The sequence below is a fragment of the Pinus tabuliformis genome, chromosome J (genome assembly GCF_031772625.1).
Source record: "Pinus tabuliformis cultivar Carrire ecotype Pingquan chromosome J, CPIR1, whole genome shotgun sequence".
Taxonomy (NCBI): domain Eukaryota; kingdom Viridiplantae; phylum Streptophyta; class Pinopsida; order Pinales; family Pinaceae; genus Pinus; species Pinus tabuliformis.
Window position 1 is genome coordinate 528151212 of NC_142295.1, and position 20521 is coordinate 528171732.

Below are 20521 nucleotides of genomic sequence, written 5' to 3' on the forward strand. Positions count from 1 at the left end.
ATCTTCATTTTATTCATTTATACACAAATAATTGAACAAAAATTTCAATAGCGGCAATTTTAACAAAATCAAACTACATTTCAGAAGTTCCTTTAAATTTGAACACTTTAAAATATATGAATTTAAATATTAAAATCTTCATTTTATTCTTTTATAAACAAATAATTGGACAAAAATTTCAAGAGCTGCAGCGTTTATGGTAATGTATTTGCCCTTCATAGGGTGGACAGAGCGACCGAGCTCTGCTATGTATTTTATTTGTAATTGTTACATTTTTTTTCCCGCTTGGTCAGTGATGTTTTCCGCTTGATCAAATGCAATTGTCTCTACCAAGCTCTACTGATGGCTTCGCTTTTTGCCACTAATAAATTACAATTGTCTCTCCACGGTTTCTAACGACGCTTTATTCTCTATTCATACTGGATTTTCAGATAAAAGATTTTCAAAACTCCAATCTCCACAAATAGAAATAACCTTGGCACTGCATACACTCTGCTTTGGAAGAACCGAATCAACTGTCAGAACCTGCCATCATTATACAACCACAAGAAAATCTCACAAATATCTTCGTTGAACATATGATGGACTGATCCATTAGATGGCATGCCACGTTTCTCGGACATTGATTCAATCTCTTCCCCTTTCATTACCATCTCCATGCTACCATTCTCACAAAAGATTTTGCAAATTTAAAATTCAGAAGCATCTCGCTCATGATCAATGCAATGGCACAAGGAATGGTATCTCTACACATGCCAATGATTATATCGCTACTCAATGCGAGGAGGGGTTTCAAATTAAGGAAAGCATGAACGAGGCAGCTAAACCACTGAACCTGAACACCTATTTTTCTCTCTTGCAGGGATGTGCCGATACCAAATCACTCGAGCAAGTCCACACCCGCATACTTATAAATGGGTTCGAGCAAAATGTGTTTCTGGGGACTAAACTTGTCAGCATGTACTCCACTTTGGGATGTCTAGAGAATGCACGCCTGGTTTTTGACAGAACAAACGATCAAAACCGAAACAGTTTCATGTGGAACATGATGATTAGGTGGTATGCACGGAAGGGTTTCTGTGAGGAATCCCTTACGCTGTATTACCAAATGCAACATGCAGGCATAAACCCTGACAATTTCACCTACTCGTTTGTTCTCAAAGCGTGTGGTAGCTTATCAGCTCTGCAAGAAGGCAGTGAGATTCATCATCAGATACTTAAAAGTGGGGATGAATCAAATGTCTTTGTGAGTACCGCCCTCATAGATATGTATGCTAAATGTGGAAGTGTAGAGATTGCGCGCCAACTGTTTGACAAAATGTCTATGAGAAATGTGGTCACATGGAGTGCAATGATTGCAGGGTATTCTCAGAATGAGAATGGCAATGAGACCTTGGCACTGTTTCGTGAAATGCAAGTGGCTGGTGTGGTACCTAACTCGATTACCCTGGTCAGTGTGGTCTCCATGTGTGCTAGTTTAGCAGGTCTGAGGCAAGCCAAGTGGGTTCATGGCTATGTAATTAGAGGGGGTTTTGATTCGGATCTTTCTGTGGGGAATGCTCTCATTGATATGTATGCTAAGTGTGGGAGAATAGAGACTGCACACAAGTTGTTTGACAAAATGTCTGAAAGGGACGTGGTTTCATGGAGCGTTATGATCGTAAGGCATGCCCAGAATGGAAATGCCATTGAGGCTTTGGAACTCTTTAGGCAAATGCATTTGGCAGCTATGAAACCCGATTCGGTGACCATGGCAAGTGTGATCCCGGCGTGTGCTAATTTAGGTGCTATGCAACATGGGGTAGCCATTCATGCGTATATAATTAGAAGTGGATTTGAGTGGGATGTTTCTGTGGGGAATGCCCTCATAGACATGTATGCCAAATGTGGAAGGATAGAGACAGCATGCCAATATTTTGATAAAATGATTAAAAAGGATGTTGTGTCATGGACTTCAATGATTGGTGGATTTTCCCAGAATGGCTATGCCAACAAGTCAATAGCACTCTTTTGTCAAATGCCGCTGACAGGTGTGATGCCCAACTCTGTCACTCTGGTGAGTGTGCTCCCTGCCTGTGCACATTTATCAGCTCTGGAGCAAGGCCGGTGGATTCATGCATACACAATAAGAAATGGATTAGACTGTTATGTTTCAGTGGGAAATGCACTTGTAGATATGTATGCCAAATGTGGAAGTGTAGAAACGGCACGTTTGTTGTTTGATAAATTGCATAACAGAGATGTGGTCTCATGGAATACGATGATTACCGGGTATGGAATGCATGGCTATGGCCAGGATGCCCTTGCTCTTTTTAACCAAATGCAACAAACTGAAATGAAACCAGATTATGTGACATTCATTGGTGTCTTGTCAGCATGCCGACATGCTGGTCTGGTGGACGAAGGTAGGCAGTACTTCAATTGCATTCATCGAGATTACGGCATTCCACCCAGCATGGAACACTATGCATGCATGGTCGACCTTCTTGGTCGTGCTGGGTGTCTGGATGAGGCACAGGACTTCATAACAAGAATGCCAGTAGAACCCGGTGCTACTGTGTGGGGTGCCCTGCTTTTGGCCTGTAGAATCCATTGCAATGTAAAGCTAGCGGAATGTGCATCCAAGCGCCTTCTTGAGTTAGAGCCTAAAAACTCCGGAAATTATGTACTGCTGTCAAACATATATGCTGCAGCTGGAAGGTGGGATGATGTAGCAAATATGAGAACAATGTTGAAAAATAGTAGAGTTAAAAAGGGTCCAGGATGCAGCTGGATTGAGATTAAGAATAAAGTTCATGCATTCTTTGTGGGATACAGGTCACATCCAGAGTTGGAAAAAATCTCTGCTATGTTGGAAAGCTTGACTTTGCAGATAAAGGCGGCAGGGTATACACCTGAGACAGATTTTGTATTGCATGATGTCGAGGAGGAAGAGAAGGAGTATATTCTTTGTGGTCATAGCGAGAAACTAGCTTTAGCTTTTGGGCTTATGAACACATATCCTGGCACTCCTAGCACTCCTATCCGAATCAGTAAGAACCTCCGGGTGTGTGGTGACTGTCACAGTGCAATTAAGTTTATATCCAACATTGTTGGAAGAGAGATAATTGTGAGGGATGCAAACCGTTTTCACCATTTCAAGAATGGGATTTGTACTTGTGGGGATTACTGGTGACCATACTCGAAACAAGCAGCAAATACAAGGTTGTTTGCTAACCATTAATCCTTTTTATGGTCTATCAGTGGCAATGAATGGCTATGTGAGTACTGAGTACCCTTGCCAAGGTTTGATGTCTGACTGTACATCATATACAATGCCAGTGGCAGCCAAAACTAGAAAGCATTATATTTATTGATTGTTCATGAACATGTTCCCCAATCCCAGCGGGTTAGCAGCGTTTATCGGAAAATATGTAGATAAAGAAGAGGGTTTCTCCATACCAATTCGTTTCTTGATACAATGCAGTCTAGTAGTGATTTCCTGATACAGCAGGTTTTCATGACTGATTTTCATCTGGTTTCTGAAGTATTACCTGCTCAGTGGTTGATTGCAAGTACCTTGAACATTTCCATTATTTCAATGTCCTAGTATTTTCTTTTAGCTTCAAATCATATAAATGTAGAGTATATGAGACAGCAATGCGTAGAGAAAGGACCATTAGTGTCAAAAACGGTCAATAGCACTGGGAATTACACCATGGATGATGTATCATAGTGTGTAAAGGCATTACTGAGTGAAGTGCAAAAGCCATAAACAGAGCAAAACAAAACATAAAGCGAAACAGAGTAAATCTATGAATTTGAAAACGTAGAAAGTTGATATGTAGCTGTGGTTGATTAAAAGTTTCCGATACAACCATCAACTGCTATAAAGCCTCCAAAATTCGAAGGATGTTATCTAGAGGGAACTCTCTATAACAATGGGATACCCTGCGAAATACTGGATCCTTGTCAAGTACCCGTAAGGTAGGAAGATTCATCTCTTATATCTTCCAGGACCGATCTCTATCTAGATAAGTGAAGCTAGCTGAGCAGCCTCAAATGATATTAATACCCTTGTAGTTCCTTATTGGAAAAAAATGTGCAAAACCAATAAAAGATGGCAAATCTTGTGACGATGTTTGTACAAAGGTGCCAAAGAAGTTTGAAGGCTAAACAATACGTTTATTGGTATATGAATGATAATAGCTAGGATGTACATTAGGTTGAGGTGTATTTCTGCAGACTTTTTTTATCAAATGGTCACTGTTATGGATAAATCTACTTCATCCCGTGACTGGGGTGAAATCCCAACAGTTCAAACTTCAGACTTCAAAGACAATAATTTACTTTCTCCTAGATTAGCTTACAACATCTCAACTATAACTACCAGGTAGTTATGGGACTTACTTGGATGAACTAATGGTTGGAGACGGGATGCGCAAATTATCCTCGCTCCAATCCTTCTGCTTCTCCTTGGGTTTTGCAAACTTGCACACATAGAACCAAGAAACCTTCCTCAAACCAATTTGGCAAAAATAACTAAATTGCAATAAGCAACCAACTAACTACAATCAAGTGCGTTAGTACCAACACTAGAAACTGAAAACATAAATATGCAAATATACATTATTTCTTTGTTGGGGGTGTGGGGGAAGAGAGAAAGACAAAGGTGTCTTTGACCTCTCTCAAACAATAGGAGAAGGGATCAATTGAGAATAGGAATACTCAAAGAGATGCTGGTCATAAAAACTATGAGGACAAATTCCTTTGAGTGATTAGGACAAGATGATAACTTTGCTATGATCAGGCTTGGTGTGTTGTCTCATTGAGGTCTTATTTATACCATATCAAGATGGTTAAGACAGTTTCTCATAGGAATTGAGATGTTATGGAACCAATTTTCTTGTAATCTCCACCAAAAACATGTAATTTTCATGTTTTTAATTTTTTTTTTTGTGATTTTTGAATGCACTCCCTGCTCTCCTAAAGGGAACCAGCACGTACTTGCTCCTTTACTGAAGGAAATCAATGAGTATTTGCTCTTTTGCTGAAGGAAACTAACAAATATATTCCAAGGAAAGTTTTACACAGAGTTATAGTTGGGGTTGAGTTAGCCAAAGACAAGTATCTAATGCTTCAGGGCCAATAGGATGCATATTCACTGAATGGGGTGGCTAAAGACGCTATAACAGATGCCCCCTAGTGCGTGAGGCCAAAAGGGCAACCGATGGTCGAAATACTTTATAATCTAGTGGAGGAAATTGGTAGGTGGTCAGGTGGAGTTCATCGAACTTTGGAATAGGAGACTACTTGCAACAAAAGATAAGTTATAAGATGACTCTCTTTCCAAGGCGGGCATACCCATGCTTAGTTGTGAAAAAGCATGGCCATCAAATCAAGTACATTACAAATCCATGAAGTAAATATGTAGGAGCAGTGATCATGACCACTAAAAGATACATGGTGGATCCATGAGGTTTGTATAATAGTAACAATCATGGCCACGAAAGATATAAAGTGGATCTATGTCAAAACAGATCATAGCCATGAACAAATACACAGTGGAGCTATTTCTCAATATGCATTAGGAGAATAATTGGAGTAATGAAGTGGAGAACTGATCCTCTTGATGGTACCAATGTCATAGAGGTGAGTGGTAATGTCTTGTGCAACTTGGAATATAGCATATTTAGGGGAGGCTACGAATTGGTCCAAGGTCCTCAAATCCAAATTCCACTGAAGGTATGAGTTTGTGCCACATGAATAGATGAGCTGATGTTGAACATGGGAGACACCATTTGATTACCTGTCATTGATGTATACCATTAACAAACACGAGACAACCCAGCTATAATGAAAATGGACGTCAAGGTACCTAATACATTCTAGCACGTGCAAATATATGTACTAAGGTTGTACAATTGTAGAAGCTATTGATCAAGAGAAATTGATGTATTTTGCTTGTCAATAATGAGGGATCCTGCCATTGATGATTGCAAGTCCCAAGGTGCTAAAGGGTCTCTAAATGTCCTTCCCCGAGCAAATGTGTCAAAGTCAAATGGGAAGAGATTCATTGGAAGGAGGGCTTTAAGGCATCCCACATCCTCCACATGAGAGAACACAAGAAGAATGATTTTTGAAGGACTCAGATGAAAGCTGGAAGAACATACCATCAAGTACGTCTCTCGCATGCACTGGATTGAATAGTTCATGGAAGAGACCCTCTAAGCAATAACCAATAATGAAAGTTATTGAAAGAGGCAAGGCATTCGACCGATGATGAAAATGGAATCCAAGGTACTACATGAATCCCAATGTGTGAATAGAGCTCTTGATGTTGAACCCATGGGAAATGACTCAATTAGTGACCATTAATGAAATGTCATTTGTTGAGTGCAAGGTAACCTACCAATGATGAAAATAGGCCTTGGGTGCTGCTCTAGGTTAAACTCTCAGAGCAATGTGTCACAATCAAATTTCAATAAGAGAAGACCCGCCAGTGAGAAGTCAAAGGAGACCTTCCACGTTGACATTGAATAAATAACAGAGATACTCAGACAACTTGATAATCGGCAAGGCTGAGATGGATGATCAAGAAAACTAAGGAATGGATGACAGAAGCCGAGAATTCCTTTGAACAATAGCACAACACAGTGGTGACTTGGATAGCATTTGACTAAAAGTGGAACAATGATATAAGTCTACATGATAGAATGCATCGGAAGACTCTTCATAATGACTGAAAGAGTAACTGATGAAGGAGTAAAAACTCAAAATTCAAGGTTTGACTTTCAAGGGCCATACTAAACCTAACTTGCTGAGAAGATGACTCAAGACTTGGTGTTTTGTTCAAGGGGAACATAACTCAGGACAACTTCCATAAAAACAGGTATCTTTATTCCTTTATTCTTTTTTCCCTCTCTTTTTTTAATAATATTTGATTTGTTTGTTTGTTTTTTTTCATGTTATTAAAGCTTGAAAAGGAATAAAAGAATGCTATGTTACAGTGGAGGAAATGAGTATCATGGGAAAGCAAACTAGTTCCAAGCGCAAGAAACATACCTATGCAAAACACAAGCAAGCCATGCAGGTAATGGTCACTCTTCGGGATGTTTCCCCCAGGGATAACGGGTTTCGAGTTACAGAGGCAAAAATTACAGAAGTGCTTAAAGAGACTATGGGAATAGTGAGTAGCAAATGGCAAACTGAAATGGGCATTAGGCTCAAGAGCACAAGCAACAACATGCAGTATGACAATGCAACTTGAAACATAAAAAAATGTTGGAGCTCTATGGGTAATAGCTAGGAAAAGGTTGAGAAGTGTTGGCAGAGTTGTGTCAAAGGTATTCTCTATGCAATTTGAAACATAAAAAAAATGTTGGAGCCCCATGGGTAATAGCTAGAAAACGGTTGAGAAATGTTGGCAGAGTTGTCATTGATGTCAAAAGTATTCTCTAGATGGAATGTATTAGAGCCATGGCTAGCTACCATCATCACTGTGAACACTGTGGAGTATGTGGGAAGCCACAACAAAAGGTATGAAATTATTGAAGTAAATTCTAAAGGAAACTTGCAGTGCTCAGTTCCCACTCCCAATCTTTCCATTGATTCAAGTGCTTTGATTCTATATCCTATATTGGAAACTATATTGACACTGAATACTATGCTGGAGTTAAATAATGCACTTTTGCTCACATCAATTGCCCCACTGAGCTTACAATGGTTCCCATTGTACACATGTATAAATGCAATCCGTGATGAACAGACTTACCAATGCAGAGCAGAGACCTTTGCAACAGAGTTGTGTTGTCGATGCTCCATGTTGAAGATAGGATGTAATCTAAAGAAAGGAATGTCCAGCTCAAATACATGCTTGCCAACTTATCCGGTAATGACGTAAGGACTGTAATGGACTGGATAAAGTTTCAATAAGGTCCTTTATATTGCTCCTTATGGATGTGCAACCGGACTTAATCACCAATTTGTTAATTGTGTACGAAGGGGTGTTGATTGTGGCATCACTTATACTTCGCTGTGAGCTCGGTATTTGACAATGGTCCAGTGAGCTACACAGAGATGGAGAAAGATCTCACTGTGGGTGCTTCCATTACCTGTAAAGCTCCAACAGCAGAGTTTTAGGAATCCAACTATAATATGCTACTGATAAGCACACCATTGTACTCTTCCTCCAGTAATCAAGAAAACAGGTAAGTACTGAACTTGATGGATTGATAATTCAAAGTCTGTCTGCCCACTGTTGTTGGCATCACTCACTCATTGTAATTCTATTCTTGTTCACAATATTACGATAGGCTTTGCCAAACGTTGAAGAAGTGCAGGTCAGCGAGATGTCACTCAGGTTTGTCTTTTCCCAAATGCAATAAGGGATATACAACAGTATTAATGGTTGAGAAAGAATCCCATTAGCTAGAAACAATTTCAAATCAGCCAAATCAGATCTCTGCATTACTCACTTGTATGTCGATAAGAACCTAGGCATCGGATATGAACGTGAACCCATTCCTTCAACATGGATTGTACACAGGATTACTCAGATGCAGAAGGCACAGCTCCAAAAAAAGTCAGCTATGGCACAGGATTTACTCAATAAATGTGATCGTCATAATAGCACCTCTAACCTCCAATATTGCACAGATGACACTGCTATACTTCCACTGTTGTAGATAAGGCATACGCGCATAAGTACACACAGATCTAGCAGTGGATCAAGCTATCCCTATGTTCAGTTCACTTACACTGAGGATGTTTATGACCTTGTCAGCATTAAGGATTCTGCAAACTTATTGAATGACCTATGGTCTTCAGTGTGACCTATTATGAAGCCATACCTGTGTGGCCACACGGGTTTGACAATTCGTCCATACGAAGACTTGGGTGTGGTTAGACTTGGATTTTGTTCTGGTTTCGTAGGTAGTTGTGTAGCCAGCAGGCGCAGTAGTGGATCAGCCAGGTCACCACAGGTCTAACAGATCTTTACATTAAGTAATCTGAGCTCCTCCTCCTTTGCAAATATGTCCTGTCAACGAATCCTAAGGCACAACATGACAAAGTAATGGAAGATTCTCTGAAAATTGAATGGCCAAAGGATTATATTTTGAAGGCAGAGTTGTTCAGATTAAAAGTACAGGCTATGACTGATGATATTGAGACTGTTTCAAACAGTTTCATCACTGGGATATCAGATTTCATTGCTGCCTTTCAAGAAGGCATAAGAAATGCTTCACAAGATTTACATTAGAGGAGTTTTGAAACTATATTGGCATAATTCTGTGTATATTCGAATAGGAGGTGATGATTTGCATAGCATGAAAATCCTCAATGTATTAAAGTCAGTTTCATGCTTTCATAGTTTGTCTTTATCTTTTGAAGTCAACAGAAGAAAAAAATTGGCTTGGTCAAACCTTGGGCTTCTTATTCTCTCTCTCCATATGGATGAACAGAAAATCAAATGATTGAGTGATCTGAATTGGTGCCAATGGAGGAAAAATGGCAATATATAGTGGATGAATGAGCCTGAATAGGTGTGTCTTTAGGGCTGGACGACTTGTTCCTTTGGAGGCAACAATTTGATTTTCAAAATATTAATTTTCCCTCTTTTGGAGCCAACTTGAATTCTGTTATGCTCTTAACCTGCAAAATGATACCCAAATACAAAATATGCGAAGAAAAGATACCCAGAACACAGAATAGCAATGATTTTATTATTCAGAGAGTAATGTTCACTTGCCTCTTCGAGGGGGCAACCTCCAATAGAGCAGAGCTCGATTACAAAATAAGACACAATGCTCCTCGCAGGGAGTCTCTATCCTTTATATATGACTCATACATGCAATACCACGGGCCAATACCGTGGGTTTTATTAATACCATCTATCTAATACTACGGCCCATCTGCAACTCACTGTGGTCCCGTCATTAATTGTGGGTTAACCACTTACAAATATTAATATGGGCTTTATTGACTCTTGATTATGACGTGATCCCATGACATAAATAAGGGGGTTAGGGTGGGACCCTAACATGCCTTCCCCCTTAAGACTAGCCTTGTCCTCAAGGCTGAAGCTGCGGAAACTGCTGAAGAATAGTGGCTGGTTCCCAAGTTGCATCTTCCGGAGAGGTGTCTTTCCATTTGATGAGGACTTCCTTAATCATGCGGCCGCGCAGGTGCTTGTCTCGTGTGTCTAGAACCTGTTCGGGTTGAAGCCAGATTGACCCTTCTTCGTCCAATTCAGGTAGACTGGTTTGAACTCGGCAATTGTTCCCAATCACTTTCTTGAGGCACGATACATGGAAAACTGGATGGATTTTTGCCGTAGGTGGCAAAGCCAACTTGTAAGCCACTTCTCCAATGCGCTGAAGTACTTGGTATGGTCCGTAGAATTTTGGAGAGAGCTTTTGACAACCCTTGTCTTTGAGTGATGTTTGCTTATATGGTTGCAGCCTCAAAAAGACCTGATCCCCTTCTTGAAATTGGCGCTCTGAGCGATGCTGGTCGGCTTGTTGCTTCATGCGATTCTGAGCTTGATGAAGATTCTCTCTAAGATGGGCGAGCATGGTTGTGCGGTGTTGTAGGAGTTGATCCACTGCTTGTACTTTGGAGCACCCCTTGAGATAAGAAGTAGGGGAAGGCGGAAGTTGTCCATATACTGCTTCATAGGGAGTCATTTTGGTGGTGGCATGATAGTTGGTGCTATACCACCATTCAGCCAGAGGTAACCACTGTACCCAAAGGTGTTGCTTTTCTGAAGTGAAACACCTAAGGTAGGTTTCTAGACATTTGTTGACGGCTTCGGTTTGACCATCTGTTTGCGAATGATATGAAGTACTGAGTTTGAGTTGAGTGCCTTGTATTCTGAAGAGTTCCTGCCAAAAATTACTAGTGAAGATCGGGTCGCGGTCGGACACAATAGAAGTGGGCATGCCATGCAATTTGAAGATCTGATCCATGAAAGATTGAGCAACCAAAGTTGGTGTAAACGGGTGGGGTAGGGCGCAGAAATGAGCATACTTCGACAGTCGGTCCACAACCACCATGATGACTGACTTGTTCCCTGACTTTGGAAGACCTGTAATGAAATCCATAGAAACCTCCGTCCAAATTGATGCCGGAATGGGCAATGGTTGTAATGTGCCTGGTGTGTTGACGGTTTCCCCTTTGTGGCGTTGACAGACATCACATTCTGCTACGAAAGTAAGGATGTCCTTTTTCATGCATGTCCAAAAAAATGATTTTCTGGTGCGAGCATACGTCTTCTGAAAGCCCGAATGTCCTGCAATGGGAGATGAGTGCAATTCTGCCAAAATGCGACTTTTGAGGGTGGATGTTGGTGATATTACGACTCTGTCCTTGTAGCGAAGAATATCATTCTGCCACGAGTAGCCCTTGCTGGAATTAGGATCTACCAGCAATTGAGAAATGAGTTGGGAGAGCCCGGGGTGTGAAAACCATTCCCTGCGAGCCTCTTCAATCCAGTCTGGAATGGGGAGGGAAATTGCGAGCAGAGTACTTTCCTCCTCAAATTGGCGAGATAATGCATCTATTACACTATTGTCTTTCCCTTTCTTGTAAATGATCTCATAATCATATCCCAGCATTTTGGCTAACCATTTATTTTGTTGTGGGGAGGATAGGTGTTGCTCCAAAAAATATTTAAGACTGTGATGATCTGTGCGGATTTGGAAACGTCGCCCCAATAAGTAAGGTCGCCAAGTCTCGACTGCATGTAAGATGGCCATCATTTCCTTCTCGTAGGTAGATTGGCCCAGATTCCTCCCACTGAGTTGTTGGCTTGTGAAGGCCAATGGTCGCCCTCCCTGCATTAAGACCGCCCCAATACCTGTTCCCGAAGCATCACATTCAATGACAAAGGATTTGGTGAAGTCAGGTAGTGCTAAGACTGGAGTGGAACACATGGCGTTTTTGAGAGCGGTAAATCCCTGTTGTGCTTCCTCGTTCCAGAAGAAGGAATTTTTCTTTAGGAGTTGAGTGAGGGGCTTCGCTATGCGGCCATAGTTGCAGACAAATTTACGATAATAGCATGTGAGACCCAAAAATCCTCTCAAGCTCTTCAAGGTCTTAGGTTGAGGCCATTCTTGCATTGCCTGGATCTTTTTGGGGTCCACCTTGACACCTTCACGCCCCACAATGTGGCCCAAATACTCAACTTCTTCCATGCCAAACGAACACTTGGACATCTTGATAAATAATTTATGCTTGCGGAGCAGTTGCAAGAGTAGATCTACATGCTGAAGATGTGCAGCCCAAGTGCCACTAGAGATGAGGATGTCATCGAAGAAGACAAGGACAAATTTTCTGAGATATGGTTTGAGAATGTGATTCATAAGGCTCTGAAAAGTAGAGGGGGCATTACAGAGACCAAATGGCATGACCCGGAACTCATAATGGCCTTCATGAGTTCTGAAAGCCGTCTTGGGAATGTCGACTTCCTTCATGCGAATTTGGTGGTAGCCTGAGCGAAGATCCAACTTAGTGAAGAATTGAGCCCCATTGAGTTCGTCCAGCAAATCGTCAACCACCGGGATGGGAAATTTATCTTTGACTGTCAACTTATTGAGGACCCTGAAGTCGGGACACATCCGCCACTCCCCATCTTTCTTGAGCACCATGACCACTGGGGATGAATAAGGACTAATGCTGGGACGAATGACACCTGCTTCCAACAGTTCCTTGATGATTTTTTCTATTTCATTCTTTTGGGTGAACGGATATCTGTATGGCCGCACATCTGGGGGTTGGGCCCCTGGAACCAAGGTGATGCTATGATCATGTTCCCCTCGCGAGGGTGGAAGCTCATGAGGTTTGTCAAAGACCGTCCGATGGTTATTTAAAATCTGTTGCATCTCAGGATGAATTGGCAGAGACATGGTTTCGACTACCTGGATGGCATTAAATTGAGCTACCACTCCATGATGGCCCTTTTTTAACAAATTTTCCATCCTATGCGAGCTGATGATAGAGGGGGCTCCCGCCTGGAGTCCACGGAGGGTATGTGTGGAGTTGTTCTGCTTAAAACTCATATATAACTCCTGGAAATCCATTGTAATTGGCCCAAGAGTGCGGAGCCATTCAGCGCCGAGGACAATGTCGTAACCCCCCATGTGTATGGCAAACATTTGGGTTTTCAACTGATAATCCCCCATTTGAAGTTTGACATTTTCACAGCGGCCTTCACATTTCATTGTGCCCCCATCTGCAATTTGGACTTGGAAGTTAGAAACTGCTCGTACAAAACAATGCGCTGCTTCTGCGATTTTTTGATGGATGAAATTATGGGTACTTCCACTATCAATCAAGACTACTACTGGGCGATGTTTAAGAAAACCCTGGATTTTGAGAGTTTGAGGGGAAGAAATCCCTGCCAACGCATGCAGCGAAATAACTGGTTCGTCAGAGACATTCTCCTTTGGGTTGTCTTCTTCTAGCGCCTCATGTTCCTCAAGTGGTGGATCTTCCTCTGTTGAGCTGTAGTCAGTGGCATCTATTTGAAAAAATTTGGGCTCCTTGCATTTATGACCTGGGGAGTATTTTTCATCACAGTAGTAACATAGTCCTTGCTTCCTTCTTTCGGCCATTTCCGCAGGTGACACCTTTTGGACCTTAAGTGTTTGAGTCGTGTTGTGAGCCTGTGGGGGACGACCTTTAGCGGGGAAATTTGGGCGACTGTATTGGGCTGCTAATGCACGTTCCACCTTACGAGCTACCTGGCAAGCCTCCGTCCACGTGGGAGGGTGGTGAAGTAGAACTTGAGCTTTGATGGCTTCTTTAAGACCACTAATAAAACATTCCGTGTAGAACTCATCTGTGAGACCCCTAGTGCGGAAGGCTAAGGCTTCAAAAGCGGTAATATATTCATCCACTGTCCCAGTCTGTCGGAGCTTAGTGAGACGACCCAAAAAAGAGTCTTCCTGTTCAAAGCGATCTCGAAGAGCTTTGGTAAATTGGGTCCAAGTCCTAAAAGGTCCATTGCAACGTTGATGCCATTCCCACCATTGCCACCGTTCATTGTCCAAGTACATGCTCCCCAACATAAGCTTAGTCGCATCATCTGGGATATGATTCAATTTGAAATACTGCTCTATTTGTGCTAGCCATGCGGACGGGTGAGAACCGTCAAATTTATGCATATCCAACTTGGGAGGTCGCTGACTGGGTGGTGGATGGGTGTGCCAGACGTGAGGAGAGTGGCTAGACTCACCCTCATTGTATTCATTTCTATTATACTCCTCGTGGGCTTGCTCCTTGCCCTTCGGAAGTAATTGCTGTATCTGGATACTTAGTCCTTGAAACTCACGTTGGAGGGATTACACGGAGTCTTCCAGTTTGTCCATCCTTTCATTTGCCATCGCTTGAGCTCTAGTCTCTACCATACACCAACCTGATGAAAAATTGGGACCGCCGAAAAAATTTGACTAATAAATTGAATGGTACCACCTTGCTCAGCTCGTCGTCCTGATTCTGATGGGCTAGATCACCAATAAGCGCCCCAGAAGATCTCAGACTTTTTTTTTTTTTTAGAAAACTCCTAACGGAGTTTTACTCCTTCTTGATCAATATTGCAGTCGCAAAATCCTCAAAATGTCAATGCTGCCAAAAGTCCTGCGAAAAGTATACCCCGGTATAGGAACCCTTCACAACAACTTCGATCTGGTGGGTCTGAGAGATCTGAATGGCGGAACAACTGCTGCGGCGGATCGGATGGATCTGATGTCTGCTGCTGCTGCACCTCTTGGCACCCGTGGATCGGGAATAGATGATGTGTGATCCCCCGATAGAAAAGGAAACTATGGTCGTGAGGAGTGTCAGGTGCTACAGATCGCAATATACATAAGGGTCTGGCAGTAGTACTCGGCCCAATGTTTCAGGGCTCTAACTAAGGAGGATCGACCGTACCCTTAGCCGTACAACCCGACTTCCCTATCGTACGGGCGAGTAATCTCTCCGAGTGCTGTTCTCGGTGTACTGTAGCCACAAGACGACCGACGGTTTATCTATGGCGAGGTTTCAAGGGAGCCTAGGGGGCTTCCGATATACCCAGAGGGTACGTGGAAGACAGTCCGTGCGCGGTTCTGTCTAATGCGCTACTACTCGAAGGGGTACCCACAGGGGTTACAAGGGAGTCCAACAGACGTGACCACCTCTTGTATTTCCTGCGTACATGCCTCCCCAAATCCGCAGGTTTATGCGCTCAACGACAGATCCCGTGGTTTAAAGACGCCGGAATACGTCTCTAGCCGAATTTTTTTTTGCTAAGAATTGGAGATCCCACCGGCCCTGGAAAGTGCTCTGATACCACTTGTTATGCTCTTAACCTGCAAAATGATACCCAAATACAGAATATGCGAAGAAAATATACCCAGAACACAGAATAGCAATGATTTTATTATTCAGAGAGTAATGTTCACTTGCCTCTTCGAGGGGGCAACCTCCAATAGAGCAGAGCTTGATTACAAAATAAGACACAATGCTCCTCGCAGGGAGTCTCGATCCTTTTTATATGACTCATACATGCAATACCACGGGCCAATACCGTGGGTTTTATTAATACCATCTATCTAATACTACGACCCATTTGCAACTCATTGTGGTCCCATCATTAATTGCGGGTTAACCACTTACAAATGTTAATATGGGCTTTATTGACTCTTGACTATGACGTGATCCCATGACATAAATAAGGGGGTTAGGGTGGGACCCTAACAAATTCAATTGTATATTTTCATTTTTTTTTAATTTTGTGGGGTATTATAATTTAAGAATACATCTACAACTATCAAAATTCAACATATAGATCCCTCTGCTGCTTGCTATGAAAAGACAATTGATAAACCATTTGGATAATGGATTCAATCTCTTGGACTAAGCAATACCCTATCTGGACCTTGAGTAAATCCCAATGAATGAGCTTAGGAGAAAGAACGAGTCACTGTGGTGCTTACTTCCAAAGGGCAGTTGATAAATGTAACATACCCCCTTACTATCCCTAGTCCTAACTAAGGTTAGAAGGAGGCAATTACTATACTGACCCAATCTCCATAGTCTAGTTATGGAAATGAGGTCCAAAATTTTCATTTTTTAGTCTCAAGAAACTCAAAACGAATGTTTCCATCATGTTCATCTCATTGAGATGATTATGACGGTTTAAATTTTGGCCCGATTCGACATTCAGATCAAAATATATGGCCATTTAAAAACTAGCCTATCAAACAGGGCCACATCATTTAACCTGCCACGTGGTTGTCCGATACATGTGCCAAGTCATGCCAAGTGGCAATTGTCGGCTCACTCATACCAGGCACATGGAGTCCTATTTGGCAGTTCCTATTTCCACCTCTATAGCAAAGTTAATGCTATGTCCTTACACCCTCTGACAGCGGCAGACAACCTCCTTGATGTCATGGCGCCCTTACATGCTCGACCATGGATCATGGCATGCATCCCTCTCCGGCGATTACAGGTCACGCAGCTCTGGCGACTCTGCCGTCTGCCGTGCTCCTGCCCATCGACCCTGCCCGCCTCCACTTTGGCCTCCACTCTGGCGTATTGATGAGGCACATTTACCAACCTGAGGCACATTTACGAACCTTACCAACCATCCTCCAGGCAATTCAAACTCCCGACAATTCACGCATTGAACTCCGGCGAACAGAGGAGAGGTTACAACCATTGAACTCCGGCGAACAGAGGAGAGGTTACAGAAGGTGATTCAGTGCATGCAGCGCTTCGAGGACGGAAGATTTCAAATGCTCTTTCGACCTCTGTCTTGCGCGTATACAGGTATTATCGTATACCCCTGCATACCTTTCTTTTTCAGCATGGTCTAGCAGTGGCAGTAGCAACCTAGCCGGCCCGAAATTCCTCCCAATCTTCAGTAATTTCAGCGCATATAGCCCAATTGACATTCCAAGACAGGGCAATTTCATATATTTCCCAAATGCTTCATTAAATTTTACTTCTGCAATTGTAATTCCTATCAGATGTAACACTGGCTGCGTTTTAACTTGATTTATTTACTGTAATTAAGACTGGAATCGATCTCCAGCGATTTGGATTCATAGCACAAACTCAATAGGTGAAACGATCCTAGCAATTAAGCATTCTACAATTCAACGCAATCAGCGTCGATCCAGCACATAAAATCTCCATTTAATCAGCGCACAACACATAAAATTCAGAATGCGACACCCGATCTGGAATTGGAACTGTAACTGTGAGGGCTCTCCAACGGGTTATAGGAAGGAACAAAACCAAGGCCCATCGTTTTAATAATGATAGAAATTTTACTGAAATTTTGAAAATGTAGTATACAACTCTGAATTTCAATAATAGAGGAGCTTTTACTGAAAGTTTGAAACTATATGCAGCTGGCCATTGGTGATCGAAAATTGCTTTTCGCAAGGTTAGTGCGCATCCTTTTCATGCCTCGAAGCCGTATTTTAAAAAGCCATATGCAACGCGACAAAGCCCTAGCATTTCGAATAGATTCCGAACGGCATTTCATGTTTTATGAACTCTTCCCTGGTTAATGATCTGTAATTGATTTAGCACAGATTCCAAAACACGTTTCGATTGATTTAAAGATTTAAATATATTTTAAAGAATTCAGAGATTACAGCTCGATTTTCTCACTCCGCCAAACCGTCTCGTAAAAAATAGCAAATTTATTCTGGAGCAGTAATATATGGCCAAATTTAGGTCGCAACTGGACTCACAGTTCGGAATAAATTTTATTTGACTCCTCAAGAATGCGGTGCCATGAAGAATCTTGTTCATCATTCTCACAAGCATCGGTCCTGGTCACGATTAATTATAAGGAGTATACCAAAGCCAAATGGCTCTGAAAATCTTATTTTGGTTGGAATTGGATTAATAAAAGGTTCAAGTTTCATTCGATTAGATGAATTTTAAAAAAATTAGGGTTTTGATGAAGTTAGTGCTCGCAAAATTTTATGAGGCAATGAAGAACCGTGTTCCGAAATTTTAGTTAGGAAAATCGAAATTTCTTCCCAGTGACGGAAAGTTAAAGTTTTAAAGAATCTTTTTTCGGCATGTTTAGTCAAATATCTTGTGACCGAAAGCATTTAAATATCGTAAATGCAGTAAGCAAGCATTTAAAGATTCTAAATAGATAGAAGTTTTTCCTCGCTCTAATTTATTTTTTCCAACCTGATAAAAAAAGATTTAAATTTTTGAATATAATTATAATTTTGTTACGATTCAAATTTTTCTCCTAATGACTTGTTTTTCTCAAAACTCTGCTTTAGGATCGTAAAAATTTTCAATTAAATGTTTGATTAATAAGTATTCGTGTTTCCTATATCCGCAAAATCTTACAACAAATCATCTATCCTCATTTCATTCAATTTTATATTATAAGAAATGAATTATGAATACTGTAGGTATATTATACGCAGTGGAATCGGTAGATGAATCTGGTGTCATCTGTTTGGATGGAGAAATGGAAAACCATAGTAAAAAATCACAAAACAATTGCATAGTCTAATAAATGTGGAATATTGTTGTTAAGGAATCTGTTTAGTTATTAACACTGTGAGTATATATACACAGTGGAAACAGTAGATAAATTTGATCTAATAAGTATAAATGGAGAAATAAAGAAATGAGGTACACATGGAAACAGCAAAAGGATCTGATGTCATAGGAAGAAATGGAGAAGTAAAGAAATGAGAGTTGACATTATTTACATTAAATATTAACACTTTAGATATTCAGACTAAAATCAGTTGATGAAAGCACTTACAGACTTTGTCCTTGCCGGATGTAGATGATAACTTTTTAAATATATCAAGGATTTAAGAACATTTTATTCTATTCCAGTTTTCAAAATTTTAGTGTTTAAAATGGATTTTAGTGTTTATTCTATTATTATGTTGTTCTTTGTAGATTATGGTATATGGAGAGCATTAGTGTCTTTACTCTCCTGGTTATGTTTGCAGGGAAAAAATATGTCCTGTAAATAAATGGCATCCTATTTTGCCTTTGTTGAAGAATCCATAGAGCCCTCCCCCATGGAGTGTGCGGGTTACGAGCAGTATGTGCATCTCCCCGAGCTCAGTTCCATGTGGAAATTCAAGGAATGGCTTGGTTGGTCTAGAGAGGGGTTGGTAAAGGTTGCCTTACAGTCATTGGAGAATACTTTTCGGTTTGTTTCGTCTGTCCTCTGTGACACAAGGACTTACATTGACAAAGAGGAATGGAAGAGAAGGCTTGAATCCTTAATTAGTTCCCAGATTGAGTTGATTTCAGTGATTTGTGAAAATGACAAGCAGGTTCCCACTCTTCAGTTGTCAGTAAGTAGTGGTGTTCTCTCATGGAAAGTTTTCCATGAGGTATGGCAGAGACCTGGTGCTTTACCTGTGGTTAGCAGAACAAGTGAAGAGAGATTACTTCCTCGTTTGGGTACATGGAAAAGCGCTGAAGCTATGGTTTCTAGAATATGGCTTGCCATTGAAGGCCATATGCAGAGGACTCCCTTCACTTTAGGTCTGGGGGAACCAAATATGTCAGGTAAGCCTCTTCTTGAATATGATAGAATCTGCAAGCCAAGATATTTGCACTCTTTAAAACAACATAAACAGTTCCATAATCCAGAAGATGCCAAACTTTGCAATGTCCTCTAGATCTTTGAGGCCTGGGTATTTGTAGGCGAATATACTATGGGGATTTCGTAGGAGCATCCACAGACTGTTGGATGGTTGAAAGGATGTGGAACATGCTCACAGAAATTGTGAATTTGCTTCTAGTGATGGACCCAGATGATTTCCTTTGCCTTAAACACCAGTTGGCAATTAGTAGCACTAGTACGCTTGCAGGCGCATATTGCCTTCGGCCTGCCCCCCATAGAGACCTTACAAATGCATGCAAGGAACTAAGGAATCTGGTGCCCAAAGTCATGGGTGTTGAGGCTGATCCAAAGGGTGGACCAAGGCTCCAGGAGGCACTTATGCATTTGTTTCATTCACATGGACTTCGCTCACATAACACTTCAGGTGCTTATCATGTTGCAACAATATATGTTCTGTTGGCCTTCCAGGCAATAGAAGCCGCAGTGAAAAGGTTTTTCTTCTCATATCAGCAGTTGGTAGTAACAACCATGGGTAGCATTGAAATGAAGGGTCCATCATATCTAGGTGCTTGTGATGCCCTGCGTCAGATATATTTTGAACCACCTTATTTCCCTAGTGTGGATGGTGCAAAGACATTTTTGGGTTACTATTGGCACTAGAAGTCTACAACTATGGTGGATGGTACACTGGAAGATCTACAGACAAATCAAGTGAAGTTTACAAGACAAAGAACAATGCGTTCATTTTTTCAAAGTATTACCCCAAATTCATACATACACTTCTTACATAGACAGTTTTGAGTACTATACATAAAATTATATTGGATATAGGATTAGACTCATTTTTGTTCATCCCCATCAGTAGGACCAATCAATAGAACAGTGCTAGAAATTTCGGAAAAAAAAAAAAAATTC

General features: G+C 41.3%; 2 pseudogenes; both read left to right on the top strand.

The window, feature by feature from the left end:
* Positions 1-363: 363 nt before the first annotated feature.
* LOC149228069 (pentatricopeptide repeat-containing protein At1g11290, chloroplastic pseudogene) lies at positions 364-3487 on the top strand (annotated as a pseudogene).
* A 16257-nt stretch (positions 3488-19744) lies between these two features.
* Positions 19745-20266, top strand: LOC149228070 (nematode resistance protein-like HSPRO2 pseudogene; annotated as a pseudogene).
* The last annotated feature ends 255 nt before the right edge of the window (positions 20267-20521 follow it).